Source organism: Ictidomys tridecemlineatus, chromosome 11 (genome assembly GCF_052094955.1).
Source record: "Ictidomys tridecemlineatus isolate mIctTri1 chromosome 11, mIctTri1.hap1, whole genome shotgun sequence".
Lineage (NCBI taxonomy): Eukaryota > Metazoa > Chordata > Mammalia > Rodentia > Sciuridae > Ictidomys > Ictidomys tridecemlineatus.
This window is the reverse complement of record NC_135487.1, coordinates 66,739,199-66,766,960: the sequence shown is the minus strand read 5'-3', so window position 1 is coordinate 66,766,960 and position 27,762 is coordinate 66,739,199. Positions and strand designations below refer to the sequence as shown.

Sequence of the window (27,762 nt, the reverse complement as noted above, 5' to 3'; positions counted from 1 at the left end):
TTTCAGCACCTCCGTACCTTGGGTATTGTTTTACCCAATGTGAGGCATATTGAACAGTAACTGCAGAAGGCTGATATGGTTTTCATGAAGCCAGAGATGCCTAGAATGTTAAAGTCACTGGGATGGAACATCTTATATTTTCATGTTCATTTTAAAATTTTGGAGCAAGTTAGCTTATGAGTATGATTCCTGCACTATGTTCTTTTTCCACTACTTTGAAATGACTAGAACAACAGGGACCATGGGGGAAGGTGAGCTTCGATTCACAATAATTTTTATTTTCTTTCTATTTTTATGTAGTGTCTCTACTTCCTCTCTTTGCCAATCTCATCCTGCCCTATGGAACTTTGATTCCTGAAAAAATTCCATCAATTTTTCTAGTTCAAAATTTCACATTGAAGATCATTTAAGTATTCATGTCTGCACATTGATTTCTTAAAAGTCTGTTTAGACTATACTGTGTCCAAAAAGACTTTCTTTTTTCATCTCCTGTCTCTTCATTCATTCATTTGCTTCTTCAGGAAACATTTATTGAGCACCTGCCATTTGAAAGACAATATGCCAGATATGCAGGGACAACTGCATGTTTTCCTTAAGACAGTGATTGTTTCCATGAGACCGGAACCCTATTAGAGATTGTGTTGACCGATATGTTCTTCTGACATCTTTTCATTATATGGTTATTGCCTATAATGTTATACCCAAAGTATAATATTGGAAGATCCACACATTAATTTTTATAGTTTCAATGTCCCTTCTGAAGACTATGATTTCTTGTTTTCTCTGTCAAGTGGGAATCTTATTCTCCTGTGAACTGGAAATGGAAAATTCTGAATCATCTTCCAAATATTTCACTTTTGCTACGGTACCTCCAGTGATTTCAGTGATGGCTAGTTGAGCATTAAATACCAATTTTTGTCTTATAAGTAAGATAAATTTAATTTTAAGGGATATGAATAAGATATTTTAATAAGGCTTTAAATGGAGATTATTTCTCAATAGTGAAACCAAAGTAGGTTTAATATCTGCTTTATCAAAGGGTATCATGAAGAGGAATTTTCTGCTGAAATATTTAACTATGACTTCACTGAGAGAACCAAAAATATCTTATTACCTGATTCCTTATCATACCATTTTTTTCACATTAACCAGCCATGTAAACTTAGCTTGAACATCCTTATAATGTTGTAAATAAGTAACCTGTTTCCAGAATCAGGCAAACATAAATATAAAACTTGCTTTTAGTTCTAAAAACTGTGTAGTCATGGGGAAATAATATTGGTACATGTAAAACTCAGTGTTTCCATCTGTTAAATGAAATAATATAAGTAATTTCATATCAAACTTATGCTAAAAAGTAAAGTTATTGGAACAGATGAATCAAATCACCCAAGATCATTGATAAATTAAAAAGTTACTATTAATTGGTTAGGAAGCAATTGATCATTTTGGTGATTCTTTGCTTATTCTTATTAGCCAAACTTTGACACATTTTTTTAAGTGATTACAGGATTAGTCACTAACTTTAACAGATGTTTTGTTATCACAACATCACTATAGCACTAAAAGGTAGGTAATGTACCCAATTTACAAGTTTGAAAACTAGGATCAGTAAGCGAAAACCATTTTTCAGGGTTAGTTGCAAAGAGGGCAGGACTTCACTACAGCTACCTTAACTGCCATGTGTTGTGCTTTCCAATAAGCTGTGTCATTCTAATTATCATTGCTTAAATGTAAGTAGCAATTATTTCTGTCAAGATATTCAAATCATCAGTGATGATTTAATAATATTGAATGTCTACTATATGCCAAACATTATGCAACACGCTTTAATAAACATTTTTTATGGCCTAGTCCTTTAGTTATTAGTTGAATGTACTTACTGGGCAGAAACTCTGCCACTGTGCTAGCTACTAGGACTGTATAAAAGAAGACACATTAAAGAACTCAAAAGTTTTCTATTTTACTTTTCATAGAAGACTCTATTTTTTTAGACTACTATTAGGTGCACAGCAAAAATAAGAGGGTGGTTCAGATTTCCACGTATCCCATTCCTTTATATATGTATAGCCTTATTATACATTACACATTATTGATTACACCCATCACATTGGTACTCTTGTTATACTGTAGTCAGAATCCACAGTTTACTCCAGGGTTTACCCTTGGTGTTGTACATTTGGACAAATGTATAATTATATGTCTCTACCATTACAGAACCCTGCAGAGTACTTTTACTGTCCTAAAAATCCTCTGTTCTCCTATTTTTCAACCCTCTGCCATCCCTTACCCCAAACTCTGACAACCACTGAAAGATTTAGTGTTTTTATAATGTTGCTTTTTCCAGAATGTCATGAAGTTGGAGTCATATAGCATGTATCCTTTACAAACTGGCTTCTTTCACTTAGCAACATGCCTTTAAGGATTTCCCACATCTTCAGGATTGGGTAGGTCCTTTCTTTTTCGCACTGAATAATATTCCATTATCTGGGTGTACTACAGTTTATCCATACACCTATGGAAGGTCAGCTTGATTGCTTCCAAGTTTGGTCAATTATAAAAAAAAGATCAGACATCCGAATACAGAGGAGTTTTGGGAGTCATAAACCTTCAGCTCCTTTGATTAAATACAAAGGAGATATATTACTGAATCATCTGGCAAGGGTTTGTTCAGTTTACTGAGAAATTGCAAAATTGTCTTCCAGAGTGGCTGTATCACTTTTCATTCCTAATAGCCATGAATGGGAGTTCCAGTTGCTCCATGTGGTGTTGTTAGTGTTCTGAATTCGGTCATTTTAATAGACTTGTAGTGGCTTCCTGTGTTATTTCAACTTGAACTTTCCTGGTGACATATGTTGTGGAGCATCTTTCCAAATGCTTATTCTTCACCTTTATATTTTCTTTGATGAAATCTCTGCTAAAGTCTCTCTTTGTCATATTTATAAACGGAGTCATTTTATTTCTTACTGCTGAACTCTGAGTTATTCTTTGCATAGAAATCCTTTATTAGAATCCTATTTTGCCCATTTTTTTTTCTGTCAGCCTGTGGCTCATCTTTTAGTTCCCTTGATGTTATCTTTTGCAGAGAAGAAGTTTTTCACTTAAATAAAGTCAGTTTATCAATTTCTTTTTTGGATTAGTTTGTATCTAAGAAGTTGTTACCAAATCCACAGTCATCTTGATTTTCTTCTCTCAACTTGTATCAGTTTAATAGTTTTGTATTTTATGTTTAGATCTGTGATTCATTTTGAATTAATTACATGAGGGTATATAGGGTCGATGACTATATTTGTTTTTTGTTTTGTTTTGTTGCAAACGGTTGTCCAATTTTTGTAGCACCATTTATTGAAAAGACAATATTTTCTCCATTGCATTGCCTTTGATCCTTTATCAATGATCAATTTATATATATATATATATATATATATATATATATATATATATATATATATATCCATTTCTGGTCTCTTCATTCTGTTCCACTGATCTATTTGTCTGTTCTTTTGTACATCTCATTCTATTTTAGTTACTGCCCCTTAATAGTAAATTGTAAAGTTGAGTACTGTCAGTGCTCCAACTTTGTCCTTCACCTTCAATATTGTGTTGGCTCTTCAGGGGTTTTTTGCTCCTTTATATATAAACTTTGGAAATGGTTTGTTGACATCCAAAAAACAACTTGCAGGGATTTGGATTGATATTACATTAAATCTATAGATCAAGGTGAAAGAACTGTCTTCTTAACAATATTGAATCTTCCTATCTATGAATATGAAACATATCTTCATTTATTAGCTCATTGATTTATTTCATCAAAATTTCATGGCTACTTTATATAGATCTTGTACCTTTATTTATTTTAATTGTATACCTATACATTTTGTTTTAGGGGAATGCTAATGTATATGTGTTATAATTTTAATTTCAATTTCAAATTCCACTGTTTATTGCTGGCATATAGGAAATAAGTTGACTTTTATGTATTAATTTTGCATACTGTAACATTGATATAGTGGCTTATTAGTTTAAAGAAATAAAATATTTTGATGGTTCTGGGGATTTAACCCAGGACCTTCCACTCTACTGCTGACCTACACCCCAACCCTTGTAAAATGTTTTAATTGACTTTGGATTTTCTTTATATATAATCCTATTATCTGCAAAGAAAGAGTTTTATTTCTTACAATTCGATCTGTACATTCTTTATTTCTAATTCTTATCATATTGCATTAGCTAGAATTTTCAATGTGAAAAGGAGTGGTAAGAGTGGGTGTCTTTATTTTGTCCCTGATTTTAGAGAGACTATTTCTCACCATAAAGTATGGTTTCACACTATAAAGTGTAGGATACTTTTTTCTAAATATTATTCATAAAGTTAAGGAAGTTTCCTTCTTAATTCCTGGTTTACTGAGAGTTTTTATCATGACTGGTGTTAATCATATTGGAGTTTGTCAAATTCTTTTCCTGTAACTTTATGTGATTTTTCTTAAAATCCTGTTGATGGGATGGATTACATTAATTGATTTTCAAATGTTGAGCCAGTCTTTCACACATGGGGTAGGAACTACTTGTTCATGGTGTATACTTCTTTTTATGTGTGTGTGTGTGTGTGTGTGTGTGTGTGTGTGTATGTGTGTGTGAGAGATAGAGATATCTAAAGAAGAGTATATATGTATGTGTATATAAATATACATACATATATATGTATATATATATATGTGTATATCTATATATATCCCACCTTTATAAACCTCTATTTATATATTATTTGATTCAATTTGCTAATATATTGTTTTTGCATCTATGTTTATGAGAGAACTTGATCTGTACTTTTCTTTTAATACAACATCTTTGGTTTTTGTATTAGAGTAATATTGGTCCCATAGGAATGAGTTAGCAAGTATTTCTTTAGCAATTCTCTGGAGATTGTAGAGAATTGGTATAATTTCTTCCTTAAGTGTTTTGTTGAAGTCTTCATTGAATCCATCTGGCCCTGATTCTTCCTGTTTTGAAAGATTATTAATTATTGAATCAATTTATTGTATAAATATAGGCCTATTTGAATGGTCTTCTTTTCCCATAAGTTTGGTTAATGTGTGTTTGAAGGAAGTATTTCTTTTCTTTCTAGGAAATATGTGGGCATAGAAAAAAAATTGTTCATAGTATTTCTTTATTATCCTTCAAATATCCATTGTATCATTGTATCTGAGGTAATGTCCCCTCTTTCAGTTTTGATATTAGTAAATTGCGTTCTGTCACTGTGTGATGACACACTTTGTTTCTGGTAACTTTCTGTGGTCTGAACTGAGTTCTTTGTGAAATGAATTAAAATTAAAGCTTAGTGGTGTTAGCTGGTATAGCTTTCTCCATGCATTTTCTTTTAATCTTTATCTATATTAATATTTATAGTGGGTTTCTTGAGAAAACATATAGTTGAGCCTCTTTTGTTGTTGTTGAGGCTATTAGTGCTCAAAGTGATTATTGATATTGGATTAATAGCTACATAATTGTTATTGTTTTTTATTTGTTAAAATTTGTGATTATGCTTCATTTTCATTTTTACCTTCCACACTCTGCTTTTTTTTGAGGGAGGGGGCAGTTAATTGAGCTTTTTATATGGTTGTATTTTTTCTTCTGATAATTCCATAATTATTCTTTTTTTTTTTTACTTTTTAAATGTTTTCCCTAGAGTTTGCAATGTACATTTACAGATAATTCCAGTCTACTTTCAAATAACACTTTGCATTTTGCAGGCAATGTGTGTTCTTTATTATAACAAAGTGTTCCTAGTTCCTTCTTCCCTTTCTTTGAGTCATTGATGTCTTTCATTTTACTTACAGGAGCCCCTCTTGTCCACTGGGGATATGTCCTAAACCCCTCTCAGTGGACGCCTGAAACTTCAGATAGTACCAAACCCTACATAGGCTACTGTGGATTTTTCTATTTATGTATCTATTATAAATTTATAAACTAGGCCCAGGATGAAATTAAAAACAATGACCGATAATAAGATGGAGCAAGTTTAACAATTTACTGGGATAAAAGTTACGTAAATGTGGTTTTTCCTTGAAATATTTAATTTTACTGTAGATCTAGTAATCTCAGCATACAATTATTTTTCTTTCCTTATTCAGTCAAGAACTTCTACCTTTTCACTTAAAGGAAGCACCTTACAACTTCTCTTTGGCTTACCCAAATTGCCAGGATCACTACTCTTGAATTTGGGGGTCATTATTAAATAAAATGAAGATTACTTGAACACAAGTGCTATTATACTGTGACAGACCATCTGATAACTTAGACCGCTATTATGTGACTAAGGGGTGGGAGGTATATATACATAGATGGATGCACCAGACAAAGGGGCAATTCATGTCCAGGGCATGATGAATCAAATACCATCAAAGCAGGATGGTGAAAGATTTCATTACTCTACTCAAGTGGTACACAATTTAAAATTTGTAATGTTTACTTCTGGAATTTTCCAGTCAATATTTTTGGATCAGCATTGACTATGGGTAATTGAAACCACAGAATGTGTACCTGAGTATAAAGGGGGACAACTATATGCATAAGCATGCATAAACACATATGTAGTCAACGATACAGACATAAGCAAGTGTAATTGAATATATTTTTGGCATTATGATTTTGAACAAACTGTTACTTTAGATTAATTGATTTTAAAAAGTGTGTTTTTAAAACTTTACTTATTTCTTCGTTGTATTCCTTCTTTCTTTATGTATATCCCCATTTCTAGTCAAAATCATTTTTTTTCTCTCTCTAAAGAACTTCTTTTAACATTCTTTGCAAAATTTGTCTACTGGCAACAAATTTCCTTAATTTTTATTTGAGAAAGTCTTCAGTGCACCTTTATTTTTGGAAGGTAATATCTTAGGAAATAAAATTCTAGATTGTTTTTTATTTCCTTTCACATTTTAAATATTTCCTTCCACTCTTTCTTTCTTCCAAAAAACACATATATGTTTTTTATCTTTATTCCTTTATAAGTAAGGTGGTTTTATCCTTTCTCATCCTACAGGGCACTTTTCTTTATCTTTGGTTTTACAAACTTTGAAATGATATTTCTAGATACAGATTTTTTTTCTGTTTTGATTTGCATTTATCCTGCTTTAGAGTTCTCTGAGACTCCTTAATCCGACATTAATAGAGGAAAAATTATGTCACTATATTCAAATGTATCTTTTCTTCTTTTTCTCTTTCTCCTCCTTCCAGAATTCCTGTTATATATATGTAGTTGTACTTTTTGTAGTTGTCTCACAATCCTGGATTTTTTGAAGGTTTTATTCCCTTTGCTTTTCAATTTTGGTGGTTTCTACTGAGGTGTCCTCAAAATAAGAGATCCTTCCTTTAGCTACTCTAGCCTACAAATAAGTCTGTTAAAGTCATTCTTCATTTCTGTTGCAATGGTTTAGTAGTTTTTATTTTTTCTTAGAATTTCCATTTCTTGTCCACATCACCCATTTTCTCTTTCTTTCTCACTCCTTTATCCATCATAGCCCTTAGTGTGTTAATCACTGTTTCAAATTCCCTGCCTGATAATTCTAACCTCCTTCCCATGTCTGGTTCTAATGTCTGCTCTGTTTTCTCAAGTAGTACTTTTACCCTTTTAACATGCCCTGTAAAAGTTTTCTTGACAGACAGACATGATATATTGGGAAGAAGAACTGCTGTAAATAAGCCCATAATCATATGGTGTTGAGTGTGGGAGGAGGAGAAGTGTTCTGTAGTCCTGGGGCTGAGTCTTTTAGTGCACTTCCGTATCTCGATGGAACTTCACATGTGCTTCTCAGCTTCTTTCTCATCTTCTACATGGGACGAGATGGTTAGAGTGGGTTGGACTTTGTTATTTCCCTTCTCCCATATGGAAGGTTAGAGGTGACCAGCGTTGAATATTTACCTTCCTTCAGTCTAGTCTCTGATAACATACCATTAAATTAAGCTCTGTAACTAGTTTCTCCTCAGGGAAGGTCTTCTAAGAATAGAGTATTCTTATATTTGCAAAAGGATTCATTTTTTTTCCTTACCCCTGCTGGAGGCATGAGGGAATTTTTCTTCAATATTTACTGCAAGAACCTTGTCAAGCTCCTAGAGGCAAATATGACAAAAGTGTTGGAGGATTATAACTGGGTTCTCCTGGAGTTTTGAATTCTCAGACTATTCACGCTGAGCCTCCAGCAATTCATCAATTATATCTCAGGTTTTTCTACCCCAGAACTGGTTCCTGTAATATTTTACACTGACAAATCTCTGCTGAGTTAAGTGGTGACTCCTTGTGTTTTCCTGTCTCTCCAATCTTGGGGCTATGGTTTGCTTTGTATCTTCATCTCTCTTGCAAATCCAAGAAGAGCTGTTGATATTTCCAATCTCTGATGTTTTACTTATGGTTAGAATACAGTAGTAACTTTTAACTTTCTAATATGTAGAATCAAGCCATGGAAGTCCAAAGATCTTAACATTGTCATAAAGGAAAAGCAAAAATAACTATCAGACGATTGCAGAAAAACATTGTGTTGCCACAAAGGATTTTTATCTCATTATTTTCATCTTCTAGGTGAAGAAAGTGAAGCTTAGTGAGAAATATAAGTGATCATAACAAATAAGAAGACTTGCCTGAATTCAAACTCAAATCAACCTATTACTTTTCCTTTTGAAGTTTTTTTTTAATATGCTATATATATATTGTCAGTGATGGATACAAGATGTTTAGAGACACAATTTTTTGCATCTTGAATGTGTGTAGTCCTAGACTCGATTGGTTCTGACCTGAGGGAGTGCTTAATGATGTAGAATAAAGACATAATATAATAAATGGTGTTTTTTCTTATTACTAATATTTCCTTCTTTCTTCTGCATTAACAAAAGCACCATTTCTTTCAGATATATCATATACATGAATTTCTGGATCTTCTCTAACTCTAAGAAATAAATTGTGGTGGGACAATAGAACCAGGAAAAGCCAATTCTCCTTAGCAATCTGGCTTGCCATGCAATTCTGGCAAATATACTAAGAAGAGACATTTGTGAAGAGCCAGTGTTGTGCTAAGAGCTTTATCTGAACAAAGTCCAATAAAGAAACACACAGAATGAGAGACTTCATTCTATGATTTTCTACATTTGTAACCAACTTGGGTCCATAAAAGAAAAAAAAACTTTCATTGAGAATGATAGATTATAAAGATAGAAAAAAAACTCAGGTCACTGGTGATGTCATTTTGCCACTGAAATATTCCACTCTTAAATCATCTCTACCTCCAAACCTCTAAATTTGTGAAATAATAAATTTTATTTTTTGGCTGTTCTGATCCCTTTAGGAGAAAGGTATCATTTGTTCTTGGGAGAATTTCTCACACAAGAACTTAAAAGATGCTTAATTTTTCTTCTTTGATTTTTCTCATGTTTTATTCCCTCTTAATCCCACAATATATCAGTGGCATATATCTCGTTTAGTCATATTGTATGCTAGTCAGCTTTCCATTACTGTACCAAACACCTGAGACGATCAACTTAAAAAGCAAATTTATTTATTTTGGTACATAATTGTGATGAATATAGCCAATAATTGGTTGGCCCCATTGTTTTTGGTTTTGTGGTAAAGGCAGCACATAAAGACCAAAAGTGAACAGTGGAGCAAAATCATTCACCTCATGGTCAGGATGTGAAAAGACAAAACGTGAAAACATTTGAGGTCTTACTATCCTCTCTAAGGGTATGCGATGGTGACCACATGACTTCACACCAGACCTTACCTCTTAATGTTTTCACCACCTACCAAGCTCCAAATTGGGAGCTTTTTGATGCATGGGCATTGGAAGGACATTGAAGATCCAAACTATAGCATATTGGAAGGCCTATAGTGGAGTTTAAATTTTCTTTTGTGTCCAACAGTAAGTATATGGCATTAACTTGTGAAAAAAATTAGAGTTACTAGGCACAGGCAAAGTGTTCAGAGACAGATTATTTAGCTCCAAAGACAACTTATCCAGAAATATATCTGATAATCAAAGCACAGAAGAGGAACAGAGGAGGATTCAATGATAATAAAATCATTTGCCATATACATAATTCTTTTACTCAATTGTTTTGTAGGCAAAGAATGAAAATGGAAATAAACTAGGAAGAAATAAACAGCAAAGGGAATGAATAGTTGGCTATGCAGATGTGCTAAGCTGCATTGTTATAATATTTAGTCAGCATTTATCAGTACAGTAGAAGAGGTTATTAAAAAAAACCAGATATTTTGTTATTATTCCTTGCATAGCACTATGATGCATGCTTAATATATAAGAAAAGGATTGCAATATAATCTTGTCCATTGTGGCTACCACATGGAGATGACAATTGGCAGACAAGTAGCTGAATAGCGATAATACACAGTCATAAGTGCTATCTAGAGATGTGCCAGGCCATACGTCAAGGGATGCCTTAACTGTCTGAAAACTGATGGTAGTGGATTTTGAGTGGGTTAAAGCACAGAAGTTCCACAGAGGAGACACTTGATCTGAATCGTAAAGAAGGTACTCAAGTCACTGCAAATAGCTTAGAGTAGCTGGAATTCACTCTCCTTGTGGAAGTGTGGCGGTATAGTTGCTTTCTGACTCATGGAATGTACTAATCCAAACTGGGATAATTGTTTAAGTCAAAGAGACGATTATGGGTAAACTAGGATTCAGAGTCACTCTAATCAAGTTAGAATAATTCAGGAACTCTGTATTTGATAAAATTAACAGCAGTTAGGAGGTGGTTAATATCTTATGTACTGGTAAGTGAGGATAAAGAGCCTAGGAACATTCTCAGTCTGGATGCAAGCAAGATTGACAGTTATCACTTTCACTGTAATAGTAAACATGGGGAAAAGAACAAAATTACATGGAGATAAAATGAGTTATATTTTAAATATAGTGAGTCTGAGATGCTTGTAGGAAATCCAAGTTGTGGATGTCTATAGATAGCTGAAATGTAGGTTAGGAAATTAAGGATAAGGTGCTCAGTACTAAAACAAAAATTTGGAGATCATTAAAGTAAATGGGAGTTGCAGCTAGAGGGAGGGTTATATTCTTTTTTATCTCACTATACACGGAGAAGAGAATAACCAAAAAAAAAAAAAATAACAACAACAACTACATGTCATATTAAAATAAGAGAAATACATAGAGGAATTTGGGAAAAAGTCATTAAAGATAGAAAACAAAAGTAGATTTTAATGAAAGAAAGATGAGAATTAAAAGATGAATGCTAGTTGGTTTTGTTTGTCTACTGGAGGCCCCCTTCCTGTAAAAAACTTAGCCCCGCCACGAACACATACATACAGCCCATGCAAAGTTTAAAGGCTGCCAAGAATATGGTTAAAAGAAACCTTGGCCTAGAGGCACTCTTCATCTCAATTCACTAAGACTATTCTTAGCTTATGACCATGTTGTGGGTAAAATGTTATTATCCCTTTTTTTCAAGGTTATTTTGGTTGGAATGATAAATTATATTGTCACCTAACTTAAGTGTTGTTCATGTGTTGACTTCTTGGCTATATACATGTATAAAGCCACAATTCTCACAGTTCCCCCACCCACCTAGTACCTTTCATTTTAGCCAAAATCAGTTTTCTTCCACTTCATCAAATGTATTACAGTTTCTCTCATATTCGTGGCTTTCTAGATTATATTCTTTCTGTAGCTATTTTTTTTATTTTCCTTTCCAAGACAATTCTGTGCATTTTTTTTAAATCTCCAGCATATGAGTGATCTTTCCAGAGCCTAACCCTGTTATTCCCACCTCCTACCAGACCATGTCTGTCTCTGTGCTCCTGCTGCAGCCAGTATATTTGTGTATTTCCATAGCTTTAGGTTTATTGGTTTGTTATGGAATCCTGCTCCCTATTATGAAACTCTGCATTTAAGTTTCATTTCTCTTTGTTTTCCTAGGACTGAGACCATCTGCCTTCAAAATTTTAAATATCACAGTGTTCAATAAATGCTTTCTGAATAAATGAAAAATTCAGTTAGTATAGAATCTTTACCCAAGAAAATCTGATGTGAAAGGAATGCATGGACATTGAGAATATAATAATTTCTGTTAGCATTAATTAAGCTCCTACTATGCAGTACTTTTTAATGAAGATTCATTGAATCTTCAAGACAATCATTTGATGTGATTACAGTGATTTTTCCCAAGTGACCGATGAGGAAGCTAAAGAAAAGGAAAGTTAAGTAACTTACCCTGACACTACAATTAATAAGTGCCAGAGCAGAATTTAGTTCCAGGTAAAGTGTCATCTAACCCATTATTTTGTACTTGCTTTCTTGAACATGAGAGGTGTAAAGTTCATTTAAAAAATTATTCAAATGTCTATTGCTATTTAAAAAATGGTTGTTTGAACTTTTTTCCAGTTAGTTGTTCTTTTTCCTTTCTTTTTTTTTTGTATGTGTGCTATCTAAATATCTTATTTGTACTTCAGTAAGCTTAGATTTTAAGCTGTCAATTATATTTTTAAGACCAAAAGCACCTTTTGTACTATGTCTGACATATAAGAAAATGCCAAAATAAATCAGCTTAAAAGTCAGGCAAATATTGCCATAAATACCGGTATAAATATAGTGATTTTTAAAAATAGGTCATATAAACATTTTTGACAGTGATTACATAGATATTTTGGGGGGATTGTAGCACTAGTGTTTCCTCAGACATGAGTCACCTTAGCTACATTAACTGGTTAATGGTTCCTTTGGCTGAACTTTTGATTAGATAGCAACAATAACAAGCTGAAAGTTTTATTCTGATTAGGATGTTCATGTCCCCCAGTGAATGTACTGACTGGATTAAAATGACGAGTTAGTTGCTGTCCTGTGGAAAACCTTAATTTACTTTCTAAATTTTTGCTTTCAGATTATAAACATTAGATAGGATGGTATCACATGCAAGGCTGCTCAAAGGGTAAGATGATACAGAATGTTGGGAGGGCAATTTCAGTACTCAAAAAGTGTTTGTAAAGATACTGACCTGCAGTTTTACCCTAGACATTTGTTGTGTGCTAGTAATGCTTATATGTGTACACAAAAGGCCTGAGCTAAGATATTTGTTATGACATTGTAATATCATAAAATTTTGAAGTACTAAGAGTACATCAATGGAAATGGTTAATAAAATTATGGTTATATAAAAAAATAAAAAATAAATAAAATATGAACTTAAAAAATAAATTTTAAATCCTTCAAAAATCTATCTAATTTTAACATTGCTTTTAACAACATTTTGAACTATTCTTTTTGTAATAAAACATCCTTCAAATTGCAAAAGAAATATATATTTATTGTCTAGAGCTATTGAAATAAGTAAAAATTGACATTTTGAAATATTTTACTCCAACTTTTAACTTTGTAAACTTTAAGATTACAGATACATTGATAGATGAACATACTTAGTATAGACCAGACATAGATGGAGTGAATGAATATATTTTTAGATGTGTTCATTTTTTACTTAAAACAAAATTTTTTTCATTTTATTAAACACTTAAAAACTAGAACATTTCATGGGTACATCTCAATTAATTAAACTCTTCCTCTCTTGCTGTACATTTAGATCATTTTCAGGATTTATAGTTAGAACCAGAAAAATGATAAAATCACTGTGCATAAATCTTTGTCTATATTTCTGATTATTTACTGGAGATTATTCTTCATAAATAGAACTGTGGGGTCAGAAGAGGTATAGGGTTTTAAGCTTTATTGATACATATTTTAAAATTGATTTTCAGAATTACTTTTTCACCAGAAGTTTGAAGAATGTTCTTTTTATACTGCTGCCCATGATGAGAAATACAAGAATAAATAACTTGCTAATTTGGAGAATAAAAGTTTTTACTACACTTGGAATTTAATTTTAATTTCTTCATTTGTGAGTTTAATTTTTCATCCATTTATTGCATATATTTTATTCTATAATTGTGTAAATGCTTATGTCACTTGTATTTGTTTTATTGATGTATTATTTATTACTATTAACACTTTGTTCACTATTTTTGACTACTTTTTATGAAGTTACTTTAATTCCATGTATGTATTTTGTGTGTTTTTTTAAATTCACTGATGCCAAAATTTTAACTATCACAATATTCGATAAAATTACATGCCTGAGTCATATTACTAAAATTGTGCTGATAATATGCCAAATAATCTTGAAACATTGGCAAATAACTTGATAAGTGACTGGATAATATTTAATTTCTTATTTGCAACATCAGTGTGTAAGCCCTCACTTTAATGTCTAATATTGCATAGCATGTGTGAGGCACTGGGTTTCATCCTCAGCACCACATAAAAATTAACAAATAAAATAAAGGCCTTCTGTCCATCTACAACTACAATATATATATATATTAAAATGTATGTATTTTTAAACTTAAATAATGAGAAAATATTATATGAAGTTAAGGAATTGAACAAGGGCCTCTTTTATTCATTATGTATTGAAAACAGTCTATAGAGTATTCCAGAAAGGCCAGAAGAGAAAACAGCATCTGGTCTTCAGTTTTCTGTTCTTATTATTCATTTTCTCAAAGAAACTTCTAAGCAGTTAAGATGTTATCAGTTGCAGGAAGCATCTCAGCAAAGCTTATGGCCAATTTATTTTGATTTCTTTTATTGGTTTTATTTTTAAATACATGACGTGGAATGCACCACAATTCTTATTACACATATAGAACAATGTTTCATATCTGTGTTCGTATATAAAGTATGTTCAGACCAATTCATGTCTTCATACATGTACTTTGGATAGTGATCTCTATCATATTCCACTGTCCTTGCTAATCCCTTATCCCTTCCCTTTCCCTCTCACCCCTCTTCTTTAAGAACATAGTCTGTTTTCAAAGAGACTCACACTTGCTGGAATATTGGTAAATTTCTTTCTTTTTTTTATTGGTTGTTCAAAACCTTACAAAGCTCTTGACACATCATATTTCAAACATTAGTTTCAAGTGAGTTATGAACTCCCATTTTTACCCAAGTACAGATTACAGAATCACATAGGTTACACATTCACATTTTTACATAATGGTATACTAGTGACTGTTGTATTCTGCTACCTTTCCTATCCTCTACTATCCCCCTCTCCCCATCTTCTCTTTCTATCCCATCTACTGTAATTCATTTCTCTCCTTATTTTTTCTTCCAATTCCCCTCACAACCTCTTTTATGTAGTTTTTTTATAACAATGAGGGTCTCTTTCCATTTCCATGCAATTCCCTTTTTCTCTCTCTTTCCCTCCCATTTTGTGCTTCTGTTTAATGTCAATCTTTTCTTCCTACTCTTCCTCCCTGCTCTATTCTTAGTTGCTCTCATTATATCAAAGAAGACATTTGGTATTTGTTTTTTAGGGATTGGCTAGCTTCACTAAGCATAATCTACTCTAGTGCCATCCATTTCCCTGCAAATTCCATGATTTTGTCATTTTTTAGTGCTGCGTAATATTCCATAGTGTATAAATGCCACATTTTTTTAAATCCATTCATTCATTGAAGGGCATCTGGGTTGGTTCCACAGTCTAGCTATTGTGAATTGTGCTGCTGTGAACATCGATGTGGCAGTATCCCTGTAGTACGCTTTTTTAAGGTCTTCAGGGAATAGACCAAGAAGAGCAATAACTGGGTCAAATGGTGGTTCCATTCCTAGCTTTCCCAGGAATCTCCATACTGCTTTCCAAATTGGCCGAACCAATTTGCAGTCCCACCAGCAATGTACAAGAGTACCCTTTTCCCCACATCCTCTCCAGCACTTGTTATTGTTTGACTTCATAATGGCTGCCAATCTTACTGGAGTGAGATGGTATCTTAGGGTAGTTTTGATTTGCATTTCTCTGACTGCTAGAGATGGTGAGCATTTTTTCATGTATTTGTTGATTGATTGTATGTCCTCCTCTGAGAAGTGTCTGTTCAGGTCCTTGGCCCATTTGTTGATTGGGTTATTTGTTGTCTTATTGTCTAATTTTTTGAGTTCTTTGTAAACTCTGGATATTAAGGCTCTATCTGAAGTGTGAGGGGTAAAAATTTGTTCCCATGATGTAGGCTCCCGATTTACTTCTCTTATTGTTTCTCTTGCTGAGAAAAAACTTTTTAGTTTAAGTAAGTCCCATTTGTTGATTCTTGCTATTAACTCTTGTGCAATGGGTGTCCTGTTAAGGAATTTGGAGCCTGATCCCACAATATGTAGATCGTAGCCAACTTTTTCTTCTATCATACGCAGAGTCTCTGATTTGATATCAAGGTCCTTGATCCATTTTGAGCTAATTTTTGTGCATGGTGAGAGGAGGGGATTCAGTTTCATTTGGTTGCATATGGATTTCCAGTTTTCCCAACACCATTTGTTGAAAATGCTATCCTTCCTCCATTGCATGCTTTTAGCCCCTTTATCGAATATAAGATAGTTGTAACTTTGTGGATTAGTCTCTGTATCCTCTATTCTGTACCATTGGTCCACCCGCCTGTTTTGGTACCAGTACCATGCTGTTTTTGTTACTATTGCTCTGTAGTATAGTTTGAAATCTGGTATTGCTATACCACCTGATTCACACTTCCTGCTTAGAATTGCTTTTGCTATTCTGGGTCTTTTATTTTTCCATATGAATTTCATGATTGCTTTATCTATTTCTACAAGCAATGCCATTGGAATTTTGATTGGCATCGCATTAAACCTATAGAGGACTTTTGGTAATATCGCCATTTTGATGATGTTAGTTCTGCCTATCCATGAACAGGGTATATCTTTCCATCTTCTAAGATCTTCTTCTACTTCTCTTTTTAGGGATCTGTAGTTTTCATTGTATAAATCTTTCACCTCTTTTGTTAGGTTGATTCCCAAGTATTTTATTTTTTTTGAGGATATTGTGAATGGAGTGGTTTTCCTTATTTCCATTTCAGAGGTTTTGTTGCTGATATACAGAAATGCCTTTGATTTGTGCGTGTTGATTTTATATCCTGCCACTTTGCTGAATTCATTTATTAGTTCTAGTAGTTTTTTTGTAGACCCTTTTGGGTCTTCTAGGTATAGAATCATGTCATCTGCAAATAGTGATAATTTAAGTTCTTCCTTTCCAATTTTTATGCCTTTAATTTCTTTCGTTTGTCTAATTGCTCTGGCCAGTGTTTCGAGAACTATATTGAATAGAAGTGGTGATAGAGGGCATCCCTGTCTTGTTCCTGATTTTAAGGGGAATGCCTTCAATTTTTCTCCGTTCAGAATGATGCTAGCCTGGGGCTTAGCTTAGATAGCTTTTACAATATCAAGGTAAGTTCCTGTTATCCCTAGTTTTTCTAATGTTTTGAACATAAAAGGATGCTGTACTTTGTCGAATGCTTTTTCTGCATCTATCAAGATGATCATATGGTTCTTATCTTTAACTCTATTGATATGGTCAATAACATTTATTGATTTCCGTATATTGAACCATCCCTGGATCCCAGGGATGAATCCTACTTGATCATGGTGCACAATTTTTTTGATGTGTCTTTGTATTTGATTCGCCAGGATTTTATTGAGGATTTTTGCATCTAGGTTCATCAGAGATATTGGTCTGTAGTTTTCTTTCTTTGATGTGTCTTTGTCTGGTTTCGGAATCAATGTGATGTTGGCCTCATAGAATGAATTTGGAAGGACTCCCTCTTTTTCTATTTCCTGGAATAACTTGAAAAGTATTGGTATTAATTCTTCTTTAAAGGTTTTGTAAAACTCCACTGTATACCCATCTGGTCCTGGGCTTTTCTTGGTTTGTAGTCTTTTGATTACCTCTTCAATTTCATCCATTGATATTGGTCTGTTCAAATCGTGTGTGTCCTCCTGACTACTGGCAAATCATATGTCTTAAGAAATTTATCGATGTCTTCACTATCTTCTATTTTATTGGAATATAGGTTTTCAAAATAATTTCTAATTGTCTTCTGTATTTCTGTGGCGTCTGTTGTGATATTGCCTTTTTCATCCCTTATGTTAGTAATTTGATTCTCTCTCTTCTTCTCTTCATTAACATGGCTAAAGGTTTGTCAATCTTGTTTATTTTTTCAAAGAACCAACTTTTAGTTTTGTGAATTTTTTCAATAGTTTCTTTTGTTTCAATTTCATTGATTTCCGCTCTGATTTTAATTATTTCTTGCCTTCTGCTGTATTTGCTATTGTTTTGCTCTTCCTTTTCTAGGGCTTTGAGATGAAGTGTGAGCTCATTTATTTGTTGGTTTTTTCTTTTTTTGAGGAATGACCTCCAGGCGATGAATTTCCCTCCTAAAACTGCTTTCATTGTGTCCCATAGATTCCAAAAGGTTGTGTCTGCATTTTCATTTATCTCTAAGAATTTTTTGATTTCCTCCTTTATGTCTTCTGTAACCCTTTGATCATTCAGTAACATATTGTTCATTTTCCATGTGATATTGGATTTTCTCTTCCTTCTTTTATCATTAATTTCCAGTTTCAATCCATTATGATCAGATAAAATGCATGGTATAATCTCCACCCCTTTATATTTATTGAGGGTTGCCCTATGGCATAATATATGGTCTATTTTTGAGAAGGATCCATGTGCTGCTGAGAAACAAGTATATCCATTCGATGATGGTTGGTATATTCTATATATGTCAGTTAAGTCTAGGTTATTGATTGTGGTATTGAAGTCTATAGTTTCTTTATTCAACTTTTGCTTGGAGGATCTGTCCAATGGTGAGAGAGGTGTGTTGAAGTCACCCATAATTATTGTGTTGTGGTCTATTTGATTCTTGAACTTGAGGAGAATTTGTTTTATAAACTTCGAAGCACCATTATTTGGTGCATAAATATTGATAATTGTTATGTCTTGTTGTTTAATGGTTCCTTTTAACAGTATATAATGTCCTTCCTTATCCCTTTGGATTAACTTAGTCTTGAAGTCGATTTTATTCGATATGAGCATGGCCACCCCTGCTTGCTTGGGAGGACCGTGTGCGTGGTATATTTTTTCCCAACCTTTCACCTCCAGCCTGTGTATGTCTTTTCCAGTCAGGTGAGTCTCCTGGAGGCAGCATATTGTTGGATTTGTTTTTTTGATCCATGTTACCAGCCTATGTCGCTTTATTGGAGTGTTTAAACCATTAATGTTTAGAGTTACTATTGATATATGGTTTGTACTTCCAGCCATGTTTGATTATTTATCTCGTTTTTTTTTTTTTTGTAATTGCGTTTGTTTCACCATGATTAGTTTTCCCCCCTCTGTCTGTCTTTACTGAGGTACTTCCCACTGTTGGCTTTGGTTATTGTTTTCCATTTCTTCCTCGTGAAGTGTTTTGCTCAAGATGCTTTGCAACACTGGTTTTCTGGCTGCAAATTCTTTTAGTTTTTGTTTATCGTGAAAGATTTTTATTTCGTTGTCATATCTGAAGCTTAATTTTGCTGGGTATAGAATTCTTGGTTGGCATCCATTGTCTTTCAGTGTTTGAAATACGTTGTTCCAGGATCTTCTCGCTTTCAGCGTCTGAGTTGCGAAGTCCGTTGTTAACCTTATTGGTTTACCACTGAATGTAATCTTTCTCTTTTCTCTTGTAGCTTTTAATATTTTCTCTTTGTTCTGTATATTGGATATCTTCATAACAATGTGTCTTGGCGGTGGTCTACTGTGATTTTGTATGCTCGGTGTCCTGTATGCATCTACAATTTGTATATCTGTTTCCTTTTTTATTCCTGGAAAGTTTTCTGTAATTATTTCATCTAGTAGATTACTCATTCCCCTTGTTTGAATCTCTATCCCTTCCTCTATCCCAATGACTCTTAAATTTGGTTTTTTTATATTATCACATATCTCTTGTATGTTTCTCTCATGATTTTTAACCAGCCTATCTGAGTTGGCTATACTCTTTTCCAGATGATATATTTTGTCTTCATTATCTGATGTTCTGGCTTCTACTTGCTCCACTCTATTAATGATACTCTCATTTGAGTTTTTAATTTGGTTTATAGTTTCCTTCATTTCTAAGATTATGGTTTGAGTCTTTTTTATAATCTCTATCTCCTGATAAAGGTGCTTAACTTCTTCTTTTATCTGTTTGTGTAATTCATTCTCAATGTGTTCTTTCGCTGCTTGAATTTGCTGTCTTGTATCCTCTTTAAGGTTCCGTTCCATCTGTCTCAGGTGTTCCATGAGTTCTTTATATGACCATTTTTCTGGTGACTCTATATCCTCCTGAATATTTAGGCTGCCCTGCATTGTTTGCACTCCTTTTCTTCCTTGCTTTTTCATGCTGTTCATATTGTTTCTTGTTCTGTTTGACTGCTGAGTTACTGTTTACTCCTATAAATATATTTGATGCTTGGGAGGAAAGGTATTAAAAGGGATGGGAAGAAGTCACTAAAGAGAATGAGAGTAAGCAGGTAGAATTCAAGGAAGGGGGAATAAGAAAATTAAAAAGAAATGTAAAGACAGGAGAAAAGAAGGATAGAAAAAAATAGAAGATTAAAAGGAATTTAAAGAAAAATAATAATAGTAGAAATGGAAAATGAAATTAAAATTAGAATAAAATAAAATAAGATGGATTAAAAAAACATTTAAAAAGACAGCAAAAAAAAAATTATAAATGCAGTCCTAGAATTCGATTAACTGCTCTTCCAGTAGATGGAGCTATGCCCACCGGGCCAAGTTTCTCCTCTCAGTAGGCGGGAGTCAATCACTGTGCAGCAGTTCTTCCTCCCAGATTGGGCGAGTCTCCTTTCTTGCTGTTCGCCCTGTGGGCGGGGCCTTTTGCAGACCTGGTCAGGGGTCATTTGCAGCACCGGGTTGGCAGGTGGAGGGTGGTCGTCTGCAGCTCCAAACCGCCAGAGGAGGTTCACAGAGTCGGGCCGGTGGGGCCAGGCAGGCAGCGCCTGCTCCCCCACTCACTGCAAGGGTGTAGGCAGCGGCCGCTTGGTGGAAGCCAGCGGCGGTTCACAGAGCCGGGCTGCGGGGGCCCAGGCAGGCAGCGCTGGCTCCCAAGTTCACTGCACTGTGTGAGTGGCGGCCGGCTGCGGTTCACAGAGCCAGCCCGGGGGGGCCCAGGCAGGCAGCAACTGCTCCCAAGTTCACTGCTACGTGTGGGCGGTAGCCAGCGGCGGTTCACAGAGCCAGGCTGCGGAGGCCCAGGCAGACAGCGCCTGCTCCTTAGCTCGCTGCAAAGTGTGGGCAGTGGCCGGTGGCGGATCACGGAGCCAGGCGGTGTGGGCCCAGGCAGGCAGCGCCCACTCCTAAACTCGCTGCAACGTGTGGGCATCGGCCGGCTGCGGTTGGTTCACAGAGCCAGCCAGGGGGGGGGGCGGTGTCCAGGCAGGCAGCTGCAACGTGTGGGCGGTAGCCAGAGGCGGTTCACAGAGCCAGGCTGCCGGGGCCCAGGCAGGCAGCGTCCGCTCCTTAGCTCGCTGCAAAGTGTGGGCAGTGACCGGTGGCAGATCACGGAGCCAGGCGGTGTGGGCCCAGGCAGGCAGCGCCTGCTCCTAAACTCACTGCACCGTGTGGCCTGCGGCCGGCTGCGGTTCACAGAGCCAGCTCGCGGGGGCCCAGTCAGGCAGCAACCGCTCCCAAGAACGCTGCAGCATGTGGGCGGCGGTCGCCTGCGGTTCACAGAGCCCGCCCGCGGGGGTCTAGGCGGTCAGTGTCTGCTCCTATGTTCACTGCAACGTGTAGGCAGCGGCCATTTGGCGGCCCCATCGGGACTGTGCCCCTGCTCTGGGTTGCCGAGATTCAGTATTCTGTGACAAGCTGACACCTCCAATTAAACTTACTAGTTCCCGGAAGGTCTCCTTTCAGTGGAATTTTGCTTGAAGTTTCTCAGCAGGACGCATGTGGGTGTATTAATGAGTCTCTCTGATCCCCTTACCACGGAGGCATTGTATGTGCTGCCTCTTCGCTGGCAGCCATGTTGGCTCTCCCGCAAATTTCTTATCTTGAGCCTATAGAGATAATTTTCAAATGTGAGAAATATAGATTTTTCAAAAAATTTCGGAGGGAATTAATTTTGGTTGTATAAGCTATTAAAATTGCATTCTAAACTGGGCAATAATTTAATTAGTCTATTAAGAAAGATAATTTAATAAAATAAATGACAAAAGTTGACTGACAGCTAGGTATTATAAAATTTCTTCCATTGAATTTCTTTGAGGATGAACCTGGAGAGGTGCTTGAAAAGATATTGTATAGAGCAATTTTTTTCTTCCTATTATGATGTAAAAAAGAACATTTCATTATTACAGGATCTACTGGCACAAAATTGCCACCAATAATTACATGATCAAGTAGGGTAATTGTAACATTTATTTCTCAAACAGAGGCACTTTTGATAGAAAAGATAGATGATTGCATAATTTAAATGGTAGAATTTAAAAGTAGTAGTAGTTGGTAGCACATCCCTGGAATCCCAACTGCTTGGGAGGCTGAGGCAGGAGAATGACAGGTTAGAACCCAGCCTCAGCAATTAACAAGACTCTAAGCAACTTAGAAAGCCCTGCCTCAAAATAAAAAAAAATAAAAAAGGACTGGCGATGCGGCTCAGTGGTTAAGTACCCTTGGGTTCAATCCCTGGTACCAAAAAATAAAATTAAAATTAAAAAATTAATAGTAGTATAACCTAGAGTTATGTTGCTGAGCTTATTAAATTAGTTCACATAAAATTATTATTTTACTATTACTAACATTATGCACAGCTCATTGTTATTATATCACAGAATTCATTTTATTTTTTGTAATATAAATAATTTAAAAATATAAAATAAGTTAAAAATCTCAAAATTCTTACTGAATGTTTAGATATTTCAATGTTTTTACAGATATTCAAATTGTTTTCCATACCACTTCCTTTCATCATCCGATCAATTTCTTCTTTGCTTATTAAGTGATTTTAATATCTTGATGCATTTAGGCTTATGTTCAGTAAATGTAATTTGCATAAAGTTTCAATAGCTGAGATTTGGCTGAGGATTGTAAACATTGTAATTACAAACTTCCAACAATGTTAAAAAACATGGTCAGAATTGTGAGGCTTATTTACAAAATATTTAGTACTTTGGCAGGATAAGTAAATTTACAAAGAATTTTTTCAAAGGTTTAAATATTTCTAAGATCTAATTGATCATGGGCAGCTAAAAGACCAAGTATATATTGCCATGCTAAATTAATTTTAATAATTAATTTAACTTTACGAATTTTCTAATTTAGCTACAAATGCACATAGAAATATGTGTATGTTTGTGTATACTTTCATAAATGTGCAAAAAGTCTTTAAAATTCTGATAGCTAAAACTTTTATTTCTTTTGGAAAAATTCATGGAGTATTGAGATCCTCTTTTCACCAAATGCACCTTGATGTGCACCTCACATTTCAAATATATGTGTTCCATCGTAGCTTCTTGGGAAGTTAAGGAAAGGTAATCACAAGTTCTAGTTCATCCTAAATAAATTAGAGAGACTCTGTGTTAAAATTCAAAAATATAAAAAAGGCTGGGGAGGTAATCTTAAAAAAGAGAGATTGCCCAGAATGTTTGAGGCCCTTGTTTCAGTTCCTTCTACCAACAACAGACAAACAAAACCCAAGATAATTGTGTTCCACAGATTATTTTAATAACAAACACAAATTAGGGCTGGGGCTAATAGCTCAGTTGGCAGAGAATTTGCCTTACATGCACAAGGCCATGGGTTCAATCCCCAGCACCACAATAAATAAATAAATAAATAGGTTTTACATTGTTGCTATGCTGTCAAACTATGTATTCATGTTATAACAAAAATAATGAATAATTTTATCTTCAATTCATTAATCCCAATTTGTAACCTCCCACACTTTCCACTAGCCCAGTTACCACCCCCAAGACTGTAATGAATTGACTTTTAAAAGCTCACTTCATTTTTTAAGTAAATTCCATGTGAGTTATCCTTCAAAGAGAAGTATTGGTTGCATTGAATTTGAAGTGGAAAGAAGCAGGTAACTACTTAAGATTAATGATATTTAAAGTAAGAATTTTATTCCCTTCACTTGTCTCACATACTACTAGAAAAGATCATGCAAGAACAGAGTATGAACTATAGGATTATCAAATCCATCCTTACTATTTTCATTAATAACAACAATAACATCAACATTGCTTTGTTAAAAGGTAAGGCAGTCAAGAACAGAAAGGGTCGTTAGGACATTTATTAAAGTGCATTATTCCAGAAAACCATACTGTGAGGTCACCCTACTTAATATGTGTTGGTTTATTTTGGTGAATTATTTTGTTCATTTATTTTTGACTATAAAATTCTACTCATATTTTTCCTTCTCATTCACAAAAAGTCAAATAATTGGAAGTTATATAATTTTTAGAAAATTTGAGATTATTTAAGATTGCTATTAGTGGCAGTTGTAGCAGTTAGGAGGGATGTTTTGAAATATCTGTAATTTGTAAGTTGATAGAAGTATTTCAAAGATCAGAGAACTCATTTGATTATTCATTATAATATGTGAATTTAGATTAGTAGTACAAATAATTTGTTTATTATTCCAAGGCCAAACATATAATCCAATTAAATACAGCCTAACTTCTTCTAATATCCCATATTTGTTGTTCTCACGTGTTTTCTTAGTGACATACTTTATGAATCATGTCATTGTACAATGTCAGAATTATTTTTTTTACTTAGTCTTAAGTAGCAGATATTTTTTGCTAAACTGCTCATTTTCCATTTCAAAAGATATTTTGAACCCAAGCACATATTGTCCTTATCATCTCATCTTCATTTTGATTCATATTACAAAAATCTTTTGTGTCTATTTGGAAGAAAACATTGGAAATGTCTGTTGGTAAGGCTTAAGGATACTGTCAAATTTTTTACTGAAATAATAATTTACTATATTCTAACATAATAATAATAGGCTATGAATATGAGATTCAGGTCACATAATATAATTCTGCATGTGCTCAAAACACAAGCAATACAACCTTAACAGGCAGAGTTTATAAACACTATATTTATGTACTTATAATAGCACAATAATATTCTTACAATTATTTTTAGAACCAAATATACATAATCTCTAAAATAGGAAGAATGGCAATAGCACATATAGTACTGCACTCACCATGCACTTGGTTAGCCAGTATAAAATAGCACAGTGATTGTGTGAGTGTTGTTGGAAAGTGTAGTATATATTTATGCTCATAGCAGATGCATTTGTTAAGACTGGACATTTCAGAAGTAAAAATGACAAGTGTGCATCCCCAAAACCTGTTTTTCTTAGGTAATTTGGCTGACTGAGAAGGTAGTCCCTGTACCTTCAAACCTCTGTGAGTCAAAGCTACTTGCCTGATGGATACAAATGACCTTTCCTCATTCAGAACTTTGTTCTGCCTCTAAGATGCATTTTCTCCTCTTCAGTCCCTACCACTTGTCTAGTTTGAAATCTTAGTAACTCTCACCTTGATTACTGCAACAACTTTCTAAGTGGTCTTGTTATTACATCTCATATCCAATAGTTACCAGACTCATTTATTTAAATCTCAAATCTAGCCATATGATACCTCTAACTGAAACTCTTCACGAAAAAGTAGAACCCTAAGACATCTTTGGTGGGAAATGGTGTAGCTACTTTGGAAAATGATATGGCAGTTTTGTAACACTTAAGCATAAATTTACTATATGACACAAGAATTCTATCCCCAAGTATATACACAATACAAATGAAACATATGTCTATATAAAAGCTTTTATATTTATGCTCATAGCAACATTATTCATTATAAAAGTGGAATCAACCAAAATTTCCACTATGAATATATACTTCAGCTATATACTCAGAAACCTTGTGCTGAATGGAAGAAGTCAGATGCAAATGACCATATAACATGATCCATTTATGTGCAATGTCCAGATAAGGCAGAGCTATGTATACCAAAAGTGGACTCTATACTTTTGCTCATTCTACTCCCACTATCTACCTGCCCCATTTTTTTTTTTACCAAGCATACTTCTTATTCATCCTTAAAGCCTTAGCTCATGCCCCATCTCTAAGAAATGTTCCTTGTTCTTCCCTCTCACTTATAAGCTCAGAATGAAGCACTCTCCCTAATGCTGCATAATACCTCCAAATAAAACTATCCACATTTTAGATCTTTCTATTTGAGCATGATTCTTTCTTGATTCACAATTCATCAATAATATTAATTTTTGTATCTCTAAAACCAGGTACAGCGCTTGGCATGATTATATGTTCAAAATATTTGTGGAATAATAAATTAATATGCTGGGAGTGGTGGCACAATCCTGTTATTAATTAATGAATCCTGTGATCCTAGTGACTTGGGAGGGTCAGCAATTTAGCGAGGCCCTAAGCAACTCGGCAAGACCCTGTTTCAAAATATATTTTAAGAAAGGGGAGGGGGGCTGAGGATGTGGCTCAATAGTAAAACACCCCTGAATCCACTCTCTGGTTAATAATAATAATAATAATAATAATAATAATAATAATAATAAATTAAGATCTGGATTGACTTCAGGAGATTCAGAAACATTATATATGAGGTGTTTTCATTTAACCTGACATGAACTCTCTCTTCAACATTTTTTTTCGGCAATAGAATTTCAGGAGTGATGACATAATGACATCTGCATGAGATCACAGGTTAAAATCTTTCACTTGTGAATTCATATCAGTTCATGTTTCTCAGAATGTGAAATGGCAATCTTTTGACCAAATCTATCATTTACAAGTAGATGGATCAAGTGTGTGGGTGTTGTGACTGGTGGCTCTGCCAATGATGATAGATCACACTGACTAACAGGCTGTCATTTCTTGACATGATTTACAGTTCACAAAAGAGACCACAAGGGAAGATGGACGGCCACGTGGGGACCACCTGTTACAGGTGAGGAATGTAGCTATTCTGAAATCACCTCATCAGGAGGATTTGGAAGCTAGTCAATAGGCAGTAGGTAAATAAATATTCCAGGCAAACTAAACACCAACAAATGATGGGTTTCAGGCATGAGAGTTCAGATAAAACTAGGAGCTTCACGCTGTTTCATTTAGTATTACTAGAACTGTGTAGGGGATTGTGGTATTACTAAATTCTGCTGTACATTGAAATGAAGCCACAAAAATGAACACTATTTCCTAGGGCAGTAATACCAAGCAGATATCATTCCATCCAGTATAAGTGATTTGTTTGTTTCAGGGCTCTAAGAATTATGATTGAAAACAAAATACATAGCAAATGTTCTAAATGCAAACTGAACAGAAACATGTTATTTATTCATAACTATAGGAGGAAACAGTAGAGAAATCATTTAGAAAACAGTGAAGGAACAATATGTAGCCTTAAGAATTTTTAGAATAAACTTGAATGTTGTTCAACAGATTCTATGTACCCTTGTAGCATTATCTATCTCAGGTTTGTGGAGAGGGCAATAATATCCTCCTAAAAGTTCACAGAACTTCGTAAAAATGCAGAATGTGTCTAACTAAACAAAAAATTGGAACTACTTTCAGGTGTAGCATGGATATTTCATTTTTCTTTCTCTGGCTGCAAATTAAACGTTTATTAAAGAGTATAGGAACCAATTAAAAATGGCAGAGTGAAGTCATACCATCCTGGGCCAAATTTAAAACAAAAACAAAAAGGCAGAAGTGAAAACCTGGAAGACTGCTAATGGGTTGTAAAATTTATATTTAGTTCAAATGAGGAAAACAACAGGAGGTTGGTGCCTCCATGTGCACAGGGAACATGCAGAATTATCCAAAGG

General features: G+C 34.5%; 1 long non-coding RNA gene across 1 annotated transcript in view; it reads left to right on the top strand.

Moving 5' to 3' along the window:
• LOC144368095 (uncharacterized) overlaps positions 1-27,762 on the top strand; it is a 62,041-nt gene that overhangs the window by 12,958 nt on the left and 21,321 nt on the right. Inside the window, exon 2 of the long non-coding RNA XR_013427869.1 lies at positions 26,829-26,885. This is a non-coding gene — a long non-coding RNA (uncharacterized LOC144368095). The remainder of the gene's footprint in view (positions 1-26,828; positions 26,886-27,762) is intronic.